Here is a 20,392-nt window from a genome sequence, read left to right on the forward strand (position 1 = left end):
GTGGAACCCGCTCATACCCCTCTCTCTGAGCTGAGTACCCACAATCCCCCTCTCAACATTTCTCTACATCTCCAGACATCAACAGCTCCCATGCTACAGAAATGTCACATCAAAAGCATCGTCTAACAAGGTTGGGATCCCCCCCCACTCTTCACAAAGTATTAATGAGCTATTCTCTCCCCCCTCCACCCCATCATTCCATCGACGCTAACGAGCACCAGGCCGTCTCAGGGATTAACGAGGGAGATCAAGCCAGGCCCGGAGGGGGCTCTAATCAATTAGGCACCGCTGCATATGCATCATTTATATAACGAGGCAAAATGAACCATTGAACGCTAATTCTGGTGCTCCGGCAGGGTTCATAATGCCATGGTTAACAAACACATAATGTCACGACGGACGCTGGATGGATGTCTGCCTCTGTGTCCTCCCGGGCCACGGGAACTAGAACCACCTGACTGAGCCCTACACACTGCCCGACACCACCCTGGGCGTGTGTGTGTTGCAGCTTGTGTGTTTACAGTTGTGTGTGTCTATGATAATAATGAGCTATAGACTAGAAGTTACTGCTTTCGTCATAACACATGCAACGGCTAAATGGAATACTGTAGTTAACTTCATAAGCATAAAGAGCCTTTAATACGAAATGAGTGTGTGTGTGTGTGTGTGTGTGTGTGTGTGTGTGTGTGTGTGTGTGTGTGTGTGTGTGTGTGTGTGTGTGTGTGTGTGTGTGTGTGTGTGTGTGTGTGTTTGTTGCCTCTCTTCAGGGAAGACAGGGCGTTTCTGAGAAGCTTTCACTAAGAGCCAAGAGCCCCAGAGCAAACTCCCTGAGTAATCAAGTAATCAGTCCCATACACCACAGGAAGAAGACACCAAACTAATGCCCAGTATCACACACACACACACACACACACACACACACACACACACACACACACACACACACACACACACACACACACACACACACACACACACACACACACACACCAAACTAATGCCCAGTATCACACACACACACACACACACACACACACACACACACACACACACACACACACACACACACACACACACACACACACACACACACCAAACTAATGCCCAGTATCACACACAAACACACACACACACACACACACACACACACACACACACACACACACACACACACACACACACACACACACACACACACACACACACACACACACACACACACACACACACCAAACTAATGCCCAGTATCACACACACACACACACGCACCAAACTAATGCCCAGTATCACACACGCACGCACGCACGCACGCACGCACGCACGCACGCACGCACGCACGCACGCACACACACACACACACACACACACACACACACACACACACTGGCGTCGTATACTCACAGAGGCATACAAAAGTAAAAATATAGGTTGTAATAAACAAGACCAGTCCAATCCTCCAGAACGTACATGGATTATAGCCACAGACACACAAAGACAGATAAACACATAACAACATACATGGATTATAGCTACAGACACACAAAGACAGATAAACACATAACAACGTACATGGATTATAGCTACAGACACACAAAGACAGATAAACACATAACAACGTACATGGATTATAGCTACAGACACACAAAGACAGATAAACACATAACAACATACATGGATTATAGCTACAGACACACAAAGACAGATAAACACACACAATAAGATGTACCTTTGCACTTACATACATGCATATTCCTGGTGAGTTCTTCCAGGGCTGCAGGGGAGGGAAAAAATAAAGGGAGGAGTGGAGTGGAAGGGGCCCCTAGCTTCTTTGGCAGCTCATACATCAGAGTGAATGGAACCAATTATAAATCAAGAGACATTTCTCCATATTATTCAAAAGCCCTGCTCAGCCCAGCCTGACTCCTGTCCTCCATACTGCTCTCTCTAGGGGAGGAAAGGAGGGAAAGAGAGGAGGGAGAGAGATGAATAAAGAAATTAGAAAGAATGCAGATATAAGAAACAGCCTGGGAAAACGGGGAGGAAATGTAAAATCAGCTATAAAAGAAAGAGGTATAGAGAAAATATAGGTACATGGCATAGTGAAAGGAGAGAGATGGCTGAGAGATAGGGGGTATATGTCAATAATAGATGGCTGAGAGATAGGGGTTATATGTCAATAATAGATGGCTGAGAGATAGGGGTTATATGTCAATAATAGATGGCTGAGAGATAGGGGTTATATGTCAATAATAGATGGCTGAGAGATAGGGGTTATATGTCAATAATAGATGGCTGAGAGATAGGGGTTATATGTCAATAATAGATGGCTGAGAGATAGGGGTTATATGTCAATAATAGATGGCTGAGAGATAGGGGTTATATGTCAATAATAGATGGCTGAGAGATAGGGGTTATATGTCAATAAGACTGTACTAGACTGCTTATTACATGGGTAATAAAGATCAGGTTAGTGTAACAAACCCTGTCTGTCTCTGTGTCTGTCTCTGTCTCTGTGTCTGTCTCTGTGTTTGTGTCTGTGTTTGTCTCTGTCTATGCGTGTGACTGTGTGTGTGTGTGTGTGTGTGTGTGTGTGTGTGTGTGTGTGTGTGTGTGTGTGTGTGTGTGTGTGTGTGTGTGTGTGTGTGTGTGTGTGTGTGTGTGTATGACTGTGTGTGTGTGTATGACTGAGTGAGTTGCCTTGGGCCCTAAATGCCACAGGAACAGCTGGAGGGGACTCATTTCAAAGGGAGCTTTGGGTGTCAGAAACTGGATTACCGGTGTGTGTGTGTGTGTGTGTGTGTGTGTGTGTGTGTGTGTGTGTGTGTGTGTGTGTGTGTGTGTGTGTGTGTGTGTGTGTGTGTGTGTGTGTGTGTGTGTGTGTGAGAGAGAGAGACTCTCAGACATGTCATAGCAAGGCCAGAGGACTTCCATGTGTCCTGTCACTCAAACTAAAATGATGTTGTTCCGGACTAAAAGAGAAGCAGGCCAAAGCGCAGTAATGCAGACAGACAGAGAGACAGACAGACCTGTGCCAATAGCAACAGAAACAAACACAGGCAGAATCTGTGGTAATCTGTATTGCTACAGTAACTGACAACAGAACATGATAGCATCTCTAAAATCTAAAACTGACTGTGTTGCTGTTCTCAGACCAGTTCTTTTGATTTATGAGTGAAGCAGCAAATATAGACTAGTGGTATTATCCCAGACCAGGGAAAGCCACCAGATCCATCCATCCAGCTAAGATAGGTTTCCACATCTCTGGGAATGATGGGGACGTGTAGTAAAAATAAACAGACGTGTTTAACCACCAGCCTATAATGGTAGGACCCAAATCACCTTCCTGATCCAAACTGAAATATCAAATCACCTTCCTGATCTGAACTGAAATATCAAATCACCTTCCTGATCCAAACTGAAATATCAAATCATCTTCCTGATCCAAACTGAAATATCAAATCATCTTCCTGATCCAAACTGAAATATCAAATCACCTTCCTGATCCAGACTGAAATATCAAATCATCTTCCTGATCCAAACTGAAATATCAAATCACCTTCCTGATCCAGACTGAAATATCAAATCATCTTCCTGATCCAAACTGAAATGTCAAATCATCTTCCTGATCCAAACTGAAATATCAAATCATCTTCCTGATCCAAACTGAAATATCAAATCACCTTCCTGATCCAGACTGAAATATCAAATCATCTTCCTGATCCAAACTGAAATGTCAAATCATCTTCCTGATCCAAACTGAAATATCAAATCATCTTCCTGATCCAAACTGAAATATCAAATCACCTTCCTGATCCAAACTGAAATATCAAATCATCTTCCTGATCCAAACTGAAATATCAAATCACCTTCCTGATCCAGACTGAAATATCAAATCATCTTCCTGATCCAAACTGAAATATCAAATCACCTTCCTGATCCAGACTGAAATATCAAATCACCTTCCTGATCCAAACTGAAATATCAAATCATCTTCCTGATCCAAACTGAAATATCAAATCACCTTCCTGATCCAGACTGAAATATCAAATCATCTTCCTGATCCAAACTGAAATATCAAATCACCTTCCTGATCCAGACTGAAATATCAAATCATCTTCCTGATCCAAACTGAAATATCAAATCACCTTCCTGAGCCGAACTGAAATATCAAATCACCTTCCTGATCCAGACTGAAATATCAAATCATCTTCCTGATCCAAACTGAAATATCAAATCACCTTCCTGATCCAAACTGAAATATCAAATCACCTTCCTGAGCCGAACTGAAATATCAAATCATCTTCCTGATCCAGACTGAAATATCAAATCATCTTCCTGATCCAAACTGAAATGTCAAATCATCTTCCTGATCCAAACTGAAATATCAAATCACCTTCCTGATCCAAACTGAAATATCAAATCATCTTCCTGATCCAAACTGAAATATCAAATCACCTTCCTGATCCGAACTGAAATATCAAATCACCTTCCTGATCTGAACTGAAATATTGTTGTTGAGTGACAAAGTGTCTTTTGAATCAGAGAACAAACTCAATAAGAACGCGTCCCAGAATACTACTGGAGAGGGAAAAGCAACTCCTAGACACAGAAACAATCAGAAATGACAATAATAACCAACGAAAAACTACTTTCAGTGTAACTGAAGAGTAAATGCTTTCCATCCGAAACAGTTTGGAACAGTTTGGAACAGATGACATTTTGTGATGTTTTGGTTCGTTATGGTCTTCGGTAAGGGTTTATTCGGCTGTTCGTGGACAAAAAACCTTATCTTCGAGGCAAACCGAAGTTCGCTAGCTCAAGACTATGCCCCTACGTCAGTGATTGGTTAACAGTAGAGATTCTTCAATTAAGTGTTTTTTTGTCATTCAACAAGAGACTAATTGTATTCATGCTCATTTTTTTACTTGAGAAATACTGCACTAAACATCTTAGATGTAAAATTGAGTGACTAAGATCTCCTCTGCAAAAACGTGAAAATGAATGAGACATTTTAAGAGAGTATGAGAGCATACATTTGGTTCACCTAGCAGAGTTTGGCTAGGCGCCAGCCGAACCAAAGCATGCAGAGGGCTTAAGACATTGGTTGATCCCTCCCTAGGGAGAAGACATTCCAGTGCCTGTCACAGAGTGATGGATCATTACTCAATCATTACTCTGTCATAACACAGTCATAACACAGACAAATCAGTTATAACACAGTAATAACACAGTAATAACACAGTCATTACTCAGTCATTACTCAGTCATTACACAGTCATTACACAGTCATAACAGTCATTACTCAGTCATTACACAGTCATTACACAGTCATAACACAGTCATAACACATTGGCACAAGATGACATTGAAGGATGGCTCCAACCAAAATATGTTGATGGCTCTGTGGGGTTCTGTTCACACAAACTGTGTGTGCGTGTGTGCGTGTGTGCGTGTGTGTGTGTGTGTGTGTGTGTGTGTGTGTGTGTGTGTGTGTGTGTGTGTGTGTGTGTGTGTGTGTGTGTGTGTGCGTAAGAGAGAGAGAGAGTAAAGGCCAATTCTTCTCGTTTTTCAAGCGAAGGTCTTTTAAGGGAGTATGCGAGCACACTCGTTTGGATCGGCTAGGAGCCAGCCGAACTGCAGCATGCGGACGCCTTTAGAGACAGAGACAAAGATAGAAAGAGACAGAAACCGAGAGAGGGTGAGAGAGGTTTCAGTCAGAGCGTTGCTGTGCTATCTGGTGCTCCTGTGTGAATGGTCTTTGAGAGGATGCCTGCGTGGCTCTTGGCTCGTTTAACGCTAGCTAATCTTTGTACAAATATCTACTTAGCACACACAGGACTGTTTGTCTACACACACTCTGCTTACTTACCAGTGTCTGGAGTTTATCAATGATTTAACAACACTATGTCAGTCTCACACACACAAACAGCAGAGTGTGTGTCAACACACCTAGAGGTCACTGACGCTAGAGGTCACACGTGCCTTTATTCAAACATAAGTGTGACTTCTACCTACGTAAAACTAGTCTTCTGATTCAGGGTGGCAAGCTGATGATGGATACTACGCAGTCAGCAGTACAAAACAACAGTATGTAGGGACGGGAATGTTCCACTTCAATCAACCAGTCCATTTAGAGTTTGTGATAAAACTGTCCTCATTTGGAATGCAGCTCGTGTATTCCATCAGGTTTTTATAGGCCTGTATTTAATAGAGTACTCAAATACTCAAAACGTGATCTTTAATTTTTTTTATCTAATACTGTAAAACTATTTGGTGGATTGTGCTTTGTGGCTGGCAAAACGGGAAGTGAAATTTTGTCATTTTAAAGTGTCTTGAGGAAAGTTAATTTGCTTTTACTTTAGTGTTCCATTTGTACATGTGCATTAGCTGGGCACAACAACAAAAGAAACCAAGCCAAGCATCACACAGCTCTTCTCCCTAAATTCCCTTTCCCCTCTGTGTCTCATTCACTCAACTGCGTTCCGACCGCTCCCTACACACACGTGAGCTGAGTGTGCACACAAGCTCCCGTTAGGATACAAGCTCCCGTTAGGATACAAGCTCCCGTTAGGCCTACAAGCTCCCGTTAGGATACAAGCTCCCGTTAGACCTACAAGCTCCCGTTAGACCTACAAGCTCCCGTTAGGATACAAGCTCCCGTTAGGATACAAGCTCCCGTTAGGATACAAGCTCCCGTTAGGCCTACAAGCTCCCGTTAGGATACAAGCTCCCGTTAGGATACAAGCTCCCGTTAGGATACAAGCTCATTCAACGCCGATACCGATACCGATTATTGGAGGACCAAAAAAAGCCGATACCGATTAATCGGCCAACCTTTTTTTTTTTTTTTGTAATAATGACAATTACAATACTGAATGAACACTTATTTTAACTTAATATAATACATCAACAAAATCAATTTAGCCTCAAATAAATAATGAAACATGTTCAATTTGGTTTAGATAATGCAAAAACAAAGTGTTGGAGAAGAAAGTAAAAGTGCAATATGTGCCATGTAAGAAAGCTAACGTTTAAGTTCCTTGCTCAGAACATGAGAACATATGAAAGCTGGTGGTTCCTTTTAACATGAGTCTTCAATATTCCCAGGTAAGAAGTTTTAGGTTGTAGTTATTATAGGAATTATAGGACTATTTCTCTCTATACGATTTGTATTTCATATACCATTGACTATTGGATGTTCTTATAGGAACTTTAGTATAGCCAGTGTAACAGTATAGCTTCCATCCCTCTCCTCGCCGCTACCTGGGCTCAACCCGGAAAACCTCGACAACAGCCACCCTCGAAGCAGCGTTACCCATGCAGAGCAAGGGGAACAACTACTCCAAGTCTCAGAGCGAGTGACGTTTGAAACGCTATTAGCGCGCACCCCGCTAGCTAGCTAACCATTTCACATCGGTTACACCAGCCTAATCTCGGGAGTTGATAGGCTTGAAGTCATAAACAGCTCAATGCTTGAAGCATTGCGAAGAGCTGCTGGCAAAACGCATGAAAGTGCTGTTTGAATGAATGTTGAATGATGTTTGCCAAAAGGCAACTAAAGGACTCTCAGACCATGAGAAACAAGATTATCTGGTCTGATGAAACCAAGATTGAACGCTTTAGCCTAAATGACAAGCGTTACTTCTGGAGGAAACCAGGTGGTGAAGCATGGTGGTGGCAGCATCATGCTGTGGGGATGTTTTTAAGTGACAGGGACTGGGAGACTAGTCAGGATCAAGGGAAAAATGAACAGAGCAAAGAACAGAGAGATCCTTAATGAAAACCTGCTCTAGTGCGCTCAGGACCTCAGACTGGGGCGAAGATTCACCTTCCAATAGGACAACGACCCTAAGCACTCAGCCAAGACAACACAGGGGGGGCTTCGGTACAAGTATCTGAATATCCTTGAGTGGCCCAGCCAGAGCCTGGACTTGAACCTGATCGAACATCTCTGGAGAGACCTGAAAATAGCTGTGCAGCGACGCTCCCCATCCAACCTGGCAGTGCTTGAGAGGATCTGCAGAGAAGACTGGGAGAAACTCCCCAAATATAGGTGTGCCAAGAAGACTCATGGCTGTAATTGCTGCCAAAAGTGCTTCAACAAAGTACTGAGTAAAGGGTCTGAATACTTATGTAAATGTGATATTTCCGTTTTTTCATAAATTTGCAAAAAATTCTAAAAACCTGTTTTTGCTTTGTCATTATGGAGGATTGCGTGTAGATTGACGAGGGGGGAAAACAACTTCATCCATTTTAGAATAAGGCTGTAACGTAACAAAATGTGGAAAAAGTCAAGGGGTCTGAATACTTTCTGAATGCACTGTATTATCACCGAGACAGGTCTCAAGGAGATTTATTCAACACCCTTGAAAGGCCAAAAGCACATCGTTTCAGGTACATCTGTGTAATGTGATCAATTGTTAAGTAGGTGGCAGGGATACAGGAGTGTGAGCAAACATCTACAACTTCTATGTCTCTCGAACTATGCAGACTTTTCACTCCTCCGCTTGCATGTTTTATCTCTGTCCTCCCTTCTCTTTCTCTTCCATGCTTCTCTCCTGCACAGCTATGTTCTCTATTCCCTCCCTCCTTCATTCTCCTCTCCTCTACCTCCTTTCTCCATCCCTCCTTCTCTCCCCCTCATCCTGTGTGGAAGAGGCTGTGGAAGGCTATTGAGGTATGCAGGGTCAGGCTTGGGAGGCAGGGTGGCTCGGAGCCCCAGGGGAGGGTACTGGACCCTGGCCACCTGTTGCTCCAGGTGGCCCTCTCTGAGACTGGACACCTAAAACCCCCAGGACATGAGAAACCTGACCCTACAACCCCTGCAACACTAAAGCACAATATGTCAAGTAAACTACACAGCCATAAATGCAAATCTACAGAACAATAGGTTTGATCTGTGGGAAAATGTTCAAATGAGCTTCCAGCAACCAAGCCTTTATAGTTGGCTATGTGTATGATCACCATTACACTAAAACACTAGTATAACCGCCTAATATGGATAGACTCACAGCCTAAAGTCGCTCTCTTTCACAAAGCACAGTCCATAGTGCAGGCTATGAGAAACACACAGCATGCCCTACACTGAGATCTGACTTCACTGGAACATGCAGGTGATCCTGAGAGGGGCTTGTTCAAGACGAGAGTGACAAGCTGCACATTCCAGTGTAAAGAGATTATCCTGATTGGAGAACCATCATGCACACACATACACACACACACACACACACACACACACACGCACACACACACACACACAGAGTTAGGCCCGCAGATAGTAGCCTGCAGGCTGTTATGACTACATGATCGTACCCGCTGTAGCACAGATGAAAGCACACCCTCAGGAGTTATTTTTCTCCTTTTGCCAATTAACATTAAATCATCTAAGAAAACAATAAACCTTTCCACAGTTGTAGCCAGAACTTAGACAGAACTCAAAACGTCCCACAGCGCCAGAACAAGAACTAAAGAACTATCCACCCAGAGTCACAGCCAGGACAAAAACGATCCATATAGTGCCAATCTATATTCATGGCATCAGAAGCAAAACAACAGCAACCAGAACCTAGCCAGAGTAAGCACTAACCACGGACCCATAGCCAGAACATAGCCAGTACAAGAGCTATCCTGCCCAGAACCAGAACTATCCAAGAAAACACATCCAGACAGGATGAGATCTATCCATTGAGTCATTGTCAAAACAAGAGCTATCCAATGAGTCCTAGCCAAGCCAAGCTATTCATAGACAGAACAAGACATACCTACTGAGAGTGGACCAAAACACCAATGCCAAACACACACCTATTAAGGCAACAAAAATAAGGACCTGTCATGTGTTTTTAAGAACTCAAAGTACTTCAAGGCCTGATGTTATCTTTCCAGAATAGGCCCATGGATCAATCCTTGTCTTTAACCCTGTTGTTAATAGTTAACGAATGTTGGGCTGGCATGAAAATGGAACAGTAAAATGTGTGCGTTCATCGGCACACAGCTAAGGCTGCTCAAAACTGTGCCACCAAATAAGATCAGAAGACTGAGAAAGGAGAGAAAGCCAATCAGACTGGAATGAATTAGAGAATAGCTTTGACCGGCGACCACCGAAGGTCAACAACAAACTCTACCACACCAGAGTTACCAAACAAGATGTTCCTTAGATGTCCCTCAGACAGAGGCACAGGAATCAATGCCAAACATACATAGCCTCTTGGTAAACCAGTTCACTTATTCAGTTTAATTGAAGAGATCATTCTTCTTGATCTCTTCAAGTAAAGGTATGAAAAGATCACACATTTTACTGCAGTGGGCTAAATCAGGGTCACACAGAGTGTTTCTTGGTAGTCTTAAACAAATCTACTTTGAAACAAACACCTCACACACATGGTTATGGGCTTAAACAAAATAATACATCTGACATGGTACAGGTGTCGAGTTGAAATGTATTACATTTAGAGTTTGCATCCCAATATTACACTTTATATACATCACAGAAGACTGAAATATAACAGAACTCTTTGACACAGAAACACCGCATTTTCTGTTTATTTTTTAAATTGTGTTTATTAATTATGAAATTATGAAAAATATGAATAATATTCCACCCATAAGGCCACTAGAGGACGATTTGGTCATTTGACTGCAGGAAAGGGTTTTAATAGCGATGGGGTGGAAATCGATACAGTTACATATCGGGATATTCTTTTTTACAATATATTGTATCTTTTAGTTTTGACAATATCACAATATTATTTTTACACTGGTTGACTGTACCTGCACCAAAACAAAGTATTTTTCTTTCATAGCTTGTTCTCCATCTTCTATTTAAATTGGGAGACAATTCGTTTTCATCACTTTTATTTCCATGACTGATTAAAACTTGTTTTCTATTGACTCTCTCTTCTCCCTCTGCTGAAGACATGGTGAGCAGTATGTTTGGAACATCAAATCACAATAAAAAGACTATAAAATCACAGTATTGAATAGAAATACATATATAATCATGAGAATCTCAATACATACATTATACAGTACCAGTCAAAGGTTTGGACACACCTACTCATTCTAGGGTTTTTCTTTATTTTTACTATTTTCTACATTGTAAAATAATAGTGAAGACATCAAAACTATGAACTAACACATATGGAATCATGTAGTAACCAAAAAAGTGTTAAACAAATCTAAATATATTTGAGATTTGAGATTTTTCAAAGTAGCCACCCTTTGCCTTGATGACAGCTTTGCACACGCTTGGCATTCTCTCAACCAGCTTCATGAGGTAGTCACCTGGAATGCATTTAAATTAACAGGTGTGCCTTTGCCTTTGGTAAAAGACCATGTTTATATTATGGCAAAAGCAGCTAAAATAAGAGAAATGACAGTCCATCATTAATTTAAGACATGAAGGTCAGTCAATCCGGAACATTTCAAGAACTTTGAAAGTTTCTTCAGGTGCAGTCGCAAAAACCATCAAGCACTATGATGAAACTGGCTCTCATGAGGACCGCCACAGGAAAGGAAGACCCAGAGTTACCTCTGCTGCAGAGGATAAATTCATTAGAGTTACCAGCCTCAGAAATTGGTTCCAACCGCTGTGTCTTTGTGAGACGCAGAGTAGGTGAACGGATGATCTCTGCATGTGTGGTTACCACCGTGAAGCATGGAGGAGGAGGTGTGATGGTGTGGGGGTGCTTTGCTGGTGACACTGTTGGTGATTTATTTAGAATTCAAGGCACAGTTAACCAGCATGGCTACCACAGCATTCTGCAGCCATACGCCATCCCATCTGGTTTGTGCATAGTGGGACTATCATTTGTTTTTCAACAGGACAATGACCCAACACACCTTCAGGCTGTGTAAGGGCTATTTGACCAAGAAGGAGAGTGATGGAGTGCTGCATCAAATGACCTGGCCTCCACAATCACCCGACCTCAACCCAATTGAGATGGTTTGGGATGAGTTGGACTGCAGGGCGAAGGAAAATCAGCCAACAAGTGCTCAGTGTATGTGGGAACTCCTTCAAGACTGTTGGAAAAGCATTCCAGGTGAAGCTGGTTGAGAGAATGCCAAGAGTGTGCAAAGCGTTCATCAAGGCAAAGCGTGGCTATTTTGAAGAATCTAAAATATTTAAAATATTTTGATTTGTTTAACACTTTTTTGGTTACTACATGATTCATATGTGTTATTTCATAGTTTTGATGACTTCACTATTATTCTACAATGTAGAAAATAGTACTAATAAAGAAAAACCCTTGAATGAGTAGTTGTGTCAGAACTTTTGACTGGTACTGTATTTACAAAAGTATGTGTACACCCCTTCAAATTACTGGATTCGGCTATTTCGACCACACCGGTTGCTGACAGGTGTATAAAATCGACCACACAGCCATGCAATCTCCATAGACAAACATTGGCAGTAGAATGGCTTACTGGAGAGCTTAGTGACTTTTAAGGTGGCACTGTCCCACATTTCTAACAAGTCAGTTCATCAAATTTATGCCCCGCTAGAGCTGCCCTGGTCAACAGTAAGTGCTGTTATTGGGAAGTGGAAACGTCTAGGAGCAACAATGGTTCAGCCGCAAAGTGGTAGGCCATGTAAAAATCGTCTGTCCTCGGTTGCAACACTCACTACCGTGTTCCAAACAGCCTCTGGAAGCAACGTCAGGCTGTTATAGCAGCAAAGGTGGGGGGGGGACCAACTCCATATTAATGCCCATGATTTTTTTATAAGATGTTTGATGAGCAGGTGTCCACATACTTTTTGTCATGTAGTGTATCATATCGGCACCAAAGTATTCGTGATAATATGGTATCATGAGATCCCTGGCAATTTCAAGCCCTCATTTTTAATCCATCTGACATCATGGATTGAGCTGAAACAATCTCTCCAGCTGACAGGGTGTCTTGTCGGTTTAACTGAGGTCTATTTTCTATGCGATGCAGTTGGGCTAAATGTATTCTAAATAGAGCAGTGACAATCTCACCCATGCGCTGATTCGCCAAGAGCTCATTAGCCTATTGGATTTGAAAAACATATTTTGTCATTTAAATAATTCCTCAGCAAAGGGATGATATGAGACTCATTGAGAGACGCCCTTGACAGCTCATAGCTAAAAGACATTCAGGCATTCCACCGCATTGATGGTTCAGAAGAGTTGACCAGCTGTCAATTTATTGTAATTGGGTTATTCTTGCACAGTGTACGTTTGGTTTAGTGATGAGGGGAGTGGGTTCTTTTTAAAAGCACACAATTAGTGGTGTCAAAGCTGTGCGTCATGAGATAAAATCCAATCTGTTTCGGTTGACATTGAGGCAGGCTAATAAATAAGATGTAGGCATGAAACCAACGATTTGGGAAGGGAATTTGGCAGGGCTTTGCCATGTCTGTTTTCTGTTACTCTCCTCTATAGGAACGACTACGGACTGAGGCCTGCAAAAATCTACACACTTTTGGTCTTAAAATGACAATGTTTTTACCAAAAAATAATATACATTTTTATCATGAGAATAATACAAAATGCATTCAGACACAAAGATCTAACGTTTGAGAAACTAATTTGGCAAAAAAAGACGCAATTCCGAAAGCTGAAGGCAGAAATGGTCAAAAGCTACTACCCCCATCACTCAATGCGTCGCAAAACTATCTTCTACAACCATCCTACAATCACATTTTCAAATTAGTACTTTTTATGACCATTTCGTTCCATATTCCCAATATTAAGCGCGCAGTCTTTGCTTCTATTGATTTGGCCTGAAAGGTAGTTGAATCAAATAAAGACGTGGAAACAAAACAATTGTTACACACAAAGTTAGCGAGGTACCCGCATCCCGATTACAACATTGAAAAACGCTGAACATACAAGGTTTATGTTATCACACATCCGTGTCAAAAATATGATTACCTGAGTGAATCCGTTATTACATAAATAAAAGCATATTGTTAACTTGTAACGCATGTGTCATTACTTCGCGTAGTACCTACCGCAAGACAGGGATCATTAGTAAAGAAAAACTTACCAAAACGTGCTATAGTTGGTATTTACTCCTCGGACAACAATCGATCTCTTTCTCAGCTTTTTACTTCAGTAAAATCCGGGGGGAAAAACACTTTTCCTTTTTCTTTACTGCTTTAGTAATTTACTGCGATGCCACCGACATTTTCTTAGGCTCCCCAAGTTCTCACATTGAATGGCCGTTTTTGGATGACTGAGCTCTCAAACAATTCTCCCCTTTGCGACGCCTTTTCGGGTCCACCCACTTCCCAAGAAGGGGGAGGGATCTGAACAATAGGGGCTCGCTCCCAAATCACAAAGTTTGGTAAAGCCCTCTAGTATCCCCCAAGAAACACACTCTATTGTCAGGCCCAGTGGTTCTCACCGCAGTGCGTAATGATGAAATGTGTTGTTATAATGAATGTATGTACCTGTGCATAAAATACTTTAATAGGAACAGTGTAAGACAAACAACAAAAGTTCCCAAAAGTTCTACATGGTGGGGGGAGAAAGAATGCCCCTCCCCCTCATCCCCTAGACTGGTGTGTTCCTCCTGTTTGTATTGAGCCCGTCCATTGAAGCCCGCATGCCTCTATCTCTCTCTAGCGCAGCTGTCAGGAGATGGAGGCAGTAAGAGGCACCTCAATACTCTCTCTCTCTCTCTCTCTCTCTCTCTCTCTCTCTCTCTCTCTCTCTCTCTCTCTCTCTCTCTCTCTCTCATACTACAGTGATCACAGAAAATAACCCATGCGCATGCCTCACAAATTCTACTTCACTTCAATCAGCGTCATTTGAAATGAGGTTGCCAAACTGTCCACTTAATTAATAAAGGACTATCCTGACTAAGATTACAGGGGTTTGACAGGGTCCAGTTGGTGGGGGGTTGTCCGGGAGCTGAATGGAGGAGATCCCACCATGGCACCTGAGCGGTTATTGCAACACAATGGGGTGTTATTGGCACACAAAGCCTTGCCACTTTGAGACACCTGTTGTTGTTGTTCAAGGTGAAAGTGTATGAAGTGTGTGTGGTGTTTGGGGTAGCTGGGTTGTTGTGTGTGTGGTGTTTGGGGTAGCTGGGTTGTTGTGTGTGTGGTGTTTGGGGTAGCTGGGTGGTTGTGTGTGTGGTGTTTGGGGTAGCTGGGTTGTTGTGTGTGTGGTGTTTGGGGTAGCTGGGTGGTTGTGTGTGTGGTGTTTGGGGTAGCTGGGTTGTTGTCTGTGTGGTGTTTGGGGTAGCTGGGTTGTTGTGTGTGTGGTGTTTGGGGTAGCTGGGTTGTTGTGTGTGTGGTGTTTGGGGTAGCTGGGTGGTTGTGTGTGTGGTGTTTGGGGTAGCTGGGTTGTTGTGTGTGTGTGTGTGTGTGTGTGTGTGTGTGTGTGTGTGTGTGTGTGTGTGTGTGTGTGTGTGTGTGTGTGTGTGTGTGTGTGTGTGTGTGTGTGTTAGTGCCAGTGTGCAGTTGCTCCTGTCTGTTCTTTATGCACCCCCCCCCCCTCCTGCTAGTTCATATCCACATGTTATTGGTATGCATGGGACTGATGATATTATTGACATGTTGGTGAAATAATCACGCTCATTCGTCAGTTCGACTAACACTAAACAGTGTCCATATTCAGACATGCTCACTCATAAAGTAAGGAAACTCTCTCCCTGTCCTGTGTACACAGACACACACACACACAGGCACATGTTTTGGAGAGTCATCATCAGTATTTGAGGGTGTTTTCCCAAAGCTGTGGTGTGGGTGTGGTTTGCCAGTGCTTGGCCAGTGTACTGGTGTTGCTGTTGCGACTGCTTGGGGGGCTGTTTCTATGTGGTTATCAAACTCTGGACCCTCCAGTGACCACTAGGAGCAGAGCAAGAGGGTCCCAAACTCTGAACCAACCCCTCCATACCGCCTCTTCCCCCTCCCCCTCTCCTCTCTGTGCTGGTCTGGCTGAATTAGGCCTGGACAAAAGGCTTTGTAGCCCGGCCATGAAAGGCCCATTAACCATACTGCAGCCCCTAGAGGCCTTGCCCGCAGCAGACCACCTCCCAGAATGCCTCTCTCTCAGCAGGCTGCTGTCCCAGCATGCAACGCTCCCCTTCAACTAGGCTGTCCTGTCACCACTCCTAGCTTCAGCCCCCCCAACCCCCAAACCCCATTATAGACCCAGACAAAGTTGTCATGTAGATTGTTATGAATTAAGTTATTAGAGTGACAGAGAGGGAGTGAGAAGTTGGGGAAAATAGTGGGAAAGTGGACTGTTTTTACTGTGTGAATGTTGGCAGTGTTTAGGCTGTGTATTAGATGTGAAGAAGCTGTGTATCTATCTGTTTGTACTGTGTATACATATAGACTGTTTACAGCCTATTGTATGTAGCTAGTAGGTACTCATTGAGTATGAATGAAAATCATTAGCTAACTACAGCACTACAACGTCTCAGTTATATCAATGTTGATCACTGTGCATTGATCATATCAAATAAGCAATATAAATAAATAAAGTACAGAATAAAAATGGGTTTGCGTGACCATTGAATGCATGTCATTTCCTGTGTCTGCAGGTGTGTGTGGGGTACTGTACGCATCAATGTTGAGTGTGATGTTCTCCTAACCCCGCCCACAGTCTCTTCAGTCTTCACTGAGCACACTACTCTATTATGCATGTGGGCGCCATGACAACGACCCCCTCACACGGTGTCTCCTACTGACCTTAGCAGCTGTGTCACATCCTCACTGTGACAAAACACTGAACAAATCACACACACACACACACACACACACACACACACACACACACACACACACACACACACACACACACACACACACACACACACACACACACACACACACCTACCTGCTAATGTACGCTTGCACACTATGACACAAGTGCACTGAAGTACCCTTTTAAAATGTTAGAACTGAGAACATACAGTCTTACACATTTGGAACCACGTAAAGATAAGAAATTATCTGAAAATAAAGCTGTGCACATCCACCCTTCAGGACTCAAAATACTCACCACTACAGACTAAAAACTTTGCAAGTTGCAAAAAATGTGATTCAAGCCGTGAATGCTGATTGATTGACAACAGTGATATATCAGATTGTATTGTATACCACAGGTCAGACAAAACATGTATTTTTACTCTTTTAATTATGTTGGTAAACAGTTTATAATAGCAATAAGGCACCTCGGGGGTTTGTGGAACATGGCCAATATACCACGGCTAAGGGCTGTATGCAGGCACTCCGCATTGCGTCATGCTTAAGAACAGCCCTTAGCCGTGGTATATTGGCCAAATACAGTGCCTTGCAAAAGTATTCATCATGCATTACAACCTGTAATTTAAATTGATTTTTATTTGGATTTTATGTAATGGACGTACACAAAATAGTCCAAATTGTTGAAGTGAAACTAAAAAAAAATACTAATTTCAAAAAGTGGAAAAGTGGTGCGTGCATATCTATTCACCCCCTTTGCTATGAAGCCCCTAAATAAGATCTGGTGCAACCAATTACCTTCAGAAGTCACATAATTAGTTAAAGTCCACCTGTGTGCAATCTCAGTGTCACATGATCTGTCACCTGATCTCAGTATATACACACCTGTTCTGAAAGGCCCCAGAGTCTGCAACACCACTAAGCAAGGGGCACCACCAAGCAAGTGGCACCATGAAGACCAAGGAGCTCTCCAAACAGGTCAGGGACAAAGTTGTGGAGAAGTACAGATCAGGGTTTGGTTATAAAAAAAATATCCAAAACTTTGAACATCCCACAGAGCACCATTAAATCCATTACAAAAAAAATGGAAAGAATATGGCACCACAACAAACCTGCCAAGAGAAGGCCGCCCACCAAAACTCACGGACCAGGCAAGGAGGGCATTAATCAGAGGCAACAAATAAACCAAAGATTACCCTGAAGGAGCTGTAAAGCGCCACAGTGGAGATTGGAGTATCTGTCCATATGACCACTTTAAGCCGTACACTCCACAGAGCTGGGCTTTACAGAAGAGTGGCCAGAAAAAAGACATTGCTTAAAGAAAAAATAAGCAAACACATTTGGTGTTCGCCAAAAGGCATGTGGGAGACTCCCCAAACATATGGAAGAAGGTACTCTGATCAGATGAGACTAAAATGTTGCTTTTTGGCCATCAAGGAAAACGCTATGTCTGGCGCAAACCCAACACCTCTCATCACCCCGAGAACGCCATCCCCACAGTGAAGCATGGTGGTGGCAGCATCATGCTGTGGGGACGTTTTTCATCTGCAGGGACTGGGAAACTGGTCAGAATTGAAGGAATGTTGGATGGCGCTAAATACAGGGAAATTCTTGAGGGAAACCTGTTTCAGTCTTCCAGAGATTTGAGACTGGGACAGAGGTTCACCTTCCATCAGGACAATGACCCTGAGCACACTGCTAAAGCAACACTCGAGTGGTTTAAGGGGAAACATTTAAATGTCTTGGAATGGCCTAGTTAAAGCCCAGACCTCAATCCAATTGAGAATCTGTGGTATGACTTAAAGATTGCTGTCCACCAGCGGAACCCATCCAACTTGAAGGAGCTGGAGCAGTTTTGCCTTGAAGAATTGGCAAAAGTCCCAGTGGCTAGATGTGCCAAGCATATAGAGACATATCCCAAGAGACTTGCAGCTGTAATTGCTGCAAAAGGTGGCTCTACAAAGTATTGACTTTGGGGGGGTGAAGAGTTATGCACGCTCAAGTTTTCCGTTTTTTTGTCCTATTTCTTGTTTGTTTCACAATAAATAAAAAATTGCATCTTCAAAGTGGTAGGCATGTTGTGTAACTCAAAATGTTCTGTTCTTTCTCTCTCTGACTGTGCTGGGGCTCACTGCTGTGTGTATGTGTGTGTAAAAAAACCTAATCAAATTTATTTGTCACATGCGCCGAATACAACAAGTGTAGACCTTACAGTGAAATGCTTACTTACAAGCCCATAACGAACAATGTTTTAAGAAGTGTGTATGCCTTAAATTTCATGTACACAACCGTTCAAAAGTTTGGGGTTACTTAGAAATGTCCTTGTTTTTTTAAAGAAAAGCAAAAAATGTTGTCCATTAAAATAACATCAAATTGATCAGAAATACAGCGTAGACATTGTTAATGTTGTAAAATACTATTGTTGCTGGAGACGACAGATTTTCTATGGAATATCTACATAGGTGTACAGAGGCCCATTATCAGCAACCAACCCTCCTGTGTTCTGAAAGGAATTTTATAAAATCTGTACATTATAGGAACACCTGTAATTACAAAAGTACAATGATTCATGTTTTGCTTTAGCTTGAGATTAAGCATCAGTGGTAGACACTTTGTAAGTGCATGAAGAGGTCAACTGTACAACAGTCAGATGTCTGTGTGTTGGAACTATACTTTCAGTTCCTGTTGATACTATGCTCCAGTCTTACTTCTGCTAGCACATAATAGCAATAGGAGGAAGAAGGGATGGGAAACTAACTGCAAATAATAATAAGCTGAACTCCGCCTAGCAGGAACATCATTGTATTAGCAACTATTAATTATGAGTTTATATGGTATTAAAGTTAAGGGACATCACCCTGGGCGGGGTGATCCTCAGTAGGAGATAAAAAGGGAAAACACCATCTTTTGTACTGAGTGTGTTACTTGCAAATTACTGTAAGTATATACTCCGGGTTGCAATCTGGCTTGCAATCCTTATTAAACAAACTAACCTCTGATCTAAGAAGTTTCCTGTGGTCTCTTGTATAATATAGGGCAGAATTCCCTTACAGTTCCAATGGCACGTTGTGTTAGCTAATCCAAGTTTATCATTTTAAAAGGCTAATTGATCAATTAAAATGCTAAACTTGGATTAGCTAACACAATGTGCCATTGGAACACAGGAGGGTTGGTTGCTGATAATGGTCCTCTGTACACCTATGTAGATATTCCATTAAATAATCAGCCGTTTCCAGCTACAATAGTCAATTACAACATTAACAATGTCTACACTGTATTTCTGATCAATGTGATGTTATTTTAATGGACAAAAACAAGGACATTTCTGAGTGACCCCAAAGTTTTGAACGGTAGTATATGTGTGTGTGTTTTCGTGTGTTTTCGTGTAATTACAACATTAACAATGTCTACACTGTATTTCTGATCAATGTCATGTTATTTTAATGGACAAAAACAAGGACATTTCTGAGTGACCCCAAAGTTTTGAACTGTAGTATATGTGTGTGTGTTTTCGTGTGTGTTCTTGTGTTCATGTGTGAGTCTGTGTATGTCTGAGCCAGGGATATAGCGTGTAATGTGCTTCATTGGTTCTCATTCCTGTGTGATTGAGCCATTAGCCTGTGGAGCCATGCTCAGGTGGGGTCAGGGTGAGTTACACTCCCCTTCATTCTGTTTTGGTAGATGGTGCCTGCCCTCTCACTCCAT

At 42.4% G+C, this 20,392-nt stretch overlaps 1 protein-coding gene across 1 annotated transcript in view; it reads right to left on the reverse strand.

The window, feature by feature from the left end:
• Nucleotides 1-14,186, reverse strand: part of LOC120050969 (brother of CDO-like) — a 48,523-nt gene extending 34,337 nt beyond the window's left edge. The window contains exon 1 of the mRNA XM_038997522.1: nt 14,011-14,186. The gene's annotated coding sequence lies outside the window, so the exon portion shown is untranslated. The remainder of the gene's footprint in view (nt 1-14,010) is intronic.
• Nucleotides 14,187-20,392: the final 6,206 nt, after the last annotated feature.

Source organism: Salvelinus namaycush, chromosome 7 (assembly GCF_016432855.1).
Source record: "Salvelinus namaycush isolate Seneca chromosome 7, SaNama_1.0, whole genome shotgun sequence".
Classification (NCBI taxonomy): domain Eukaryota; kingdom Metazoa; phylum Chordata; class Actinopteri; order Salmoniformes; family Salmonidae; genus Salvelinus; species Salvelinus namaycush.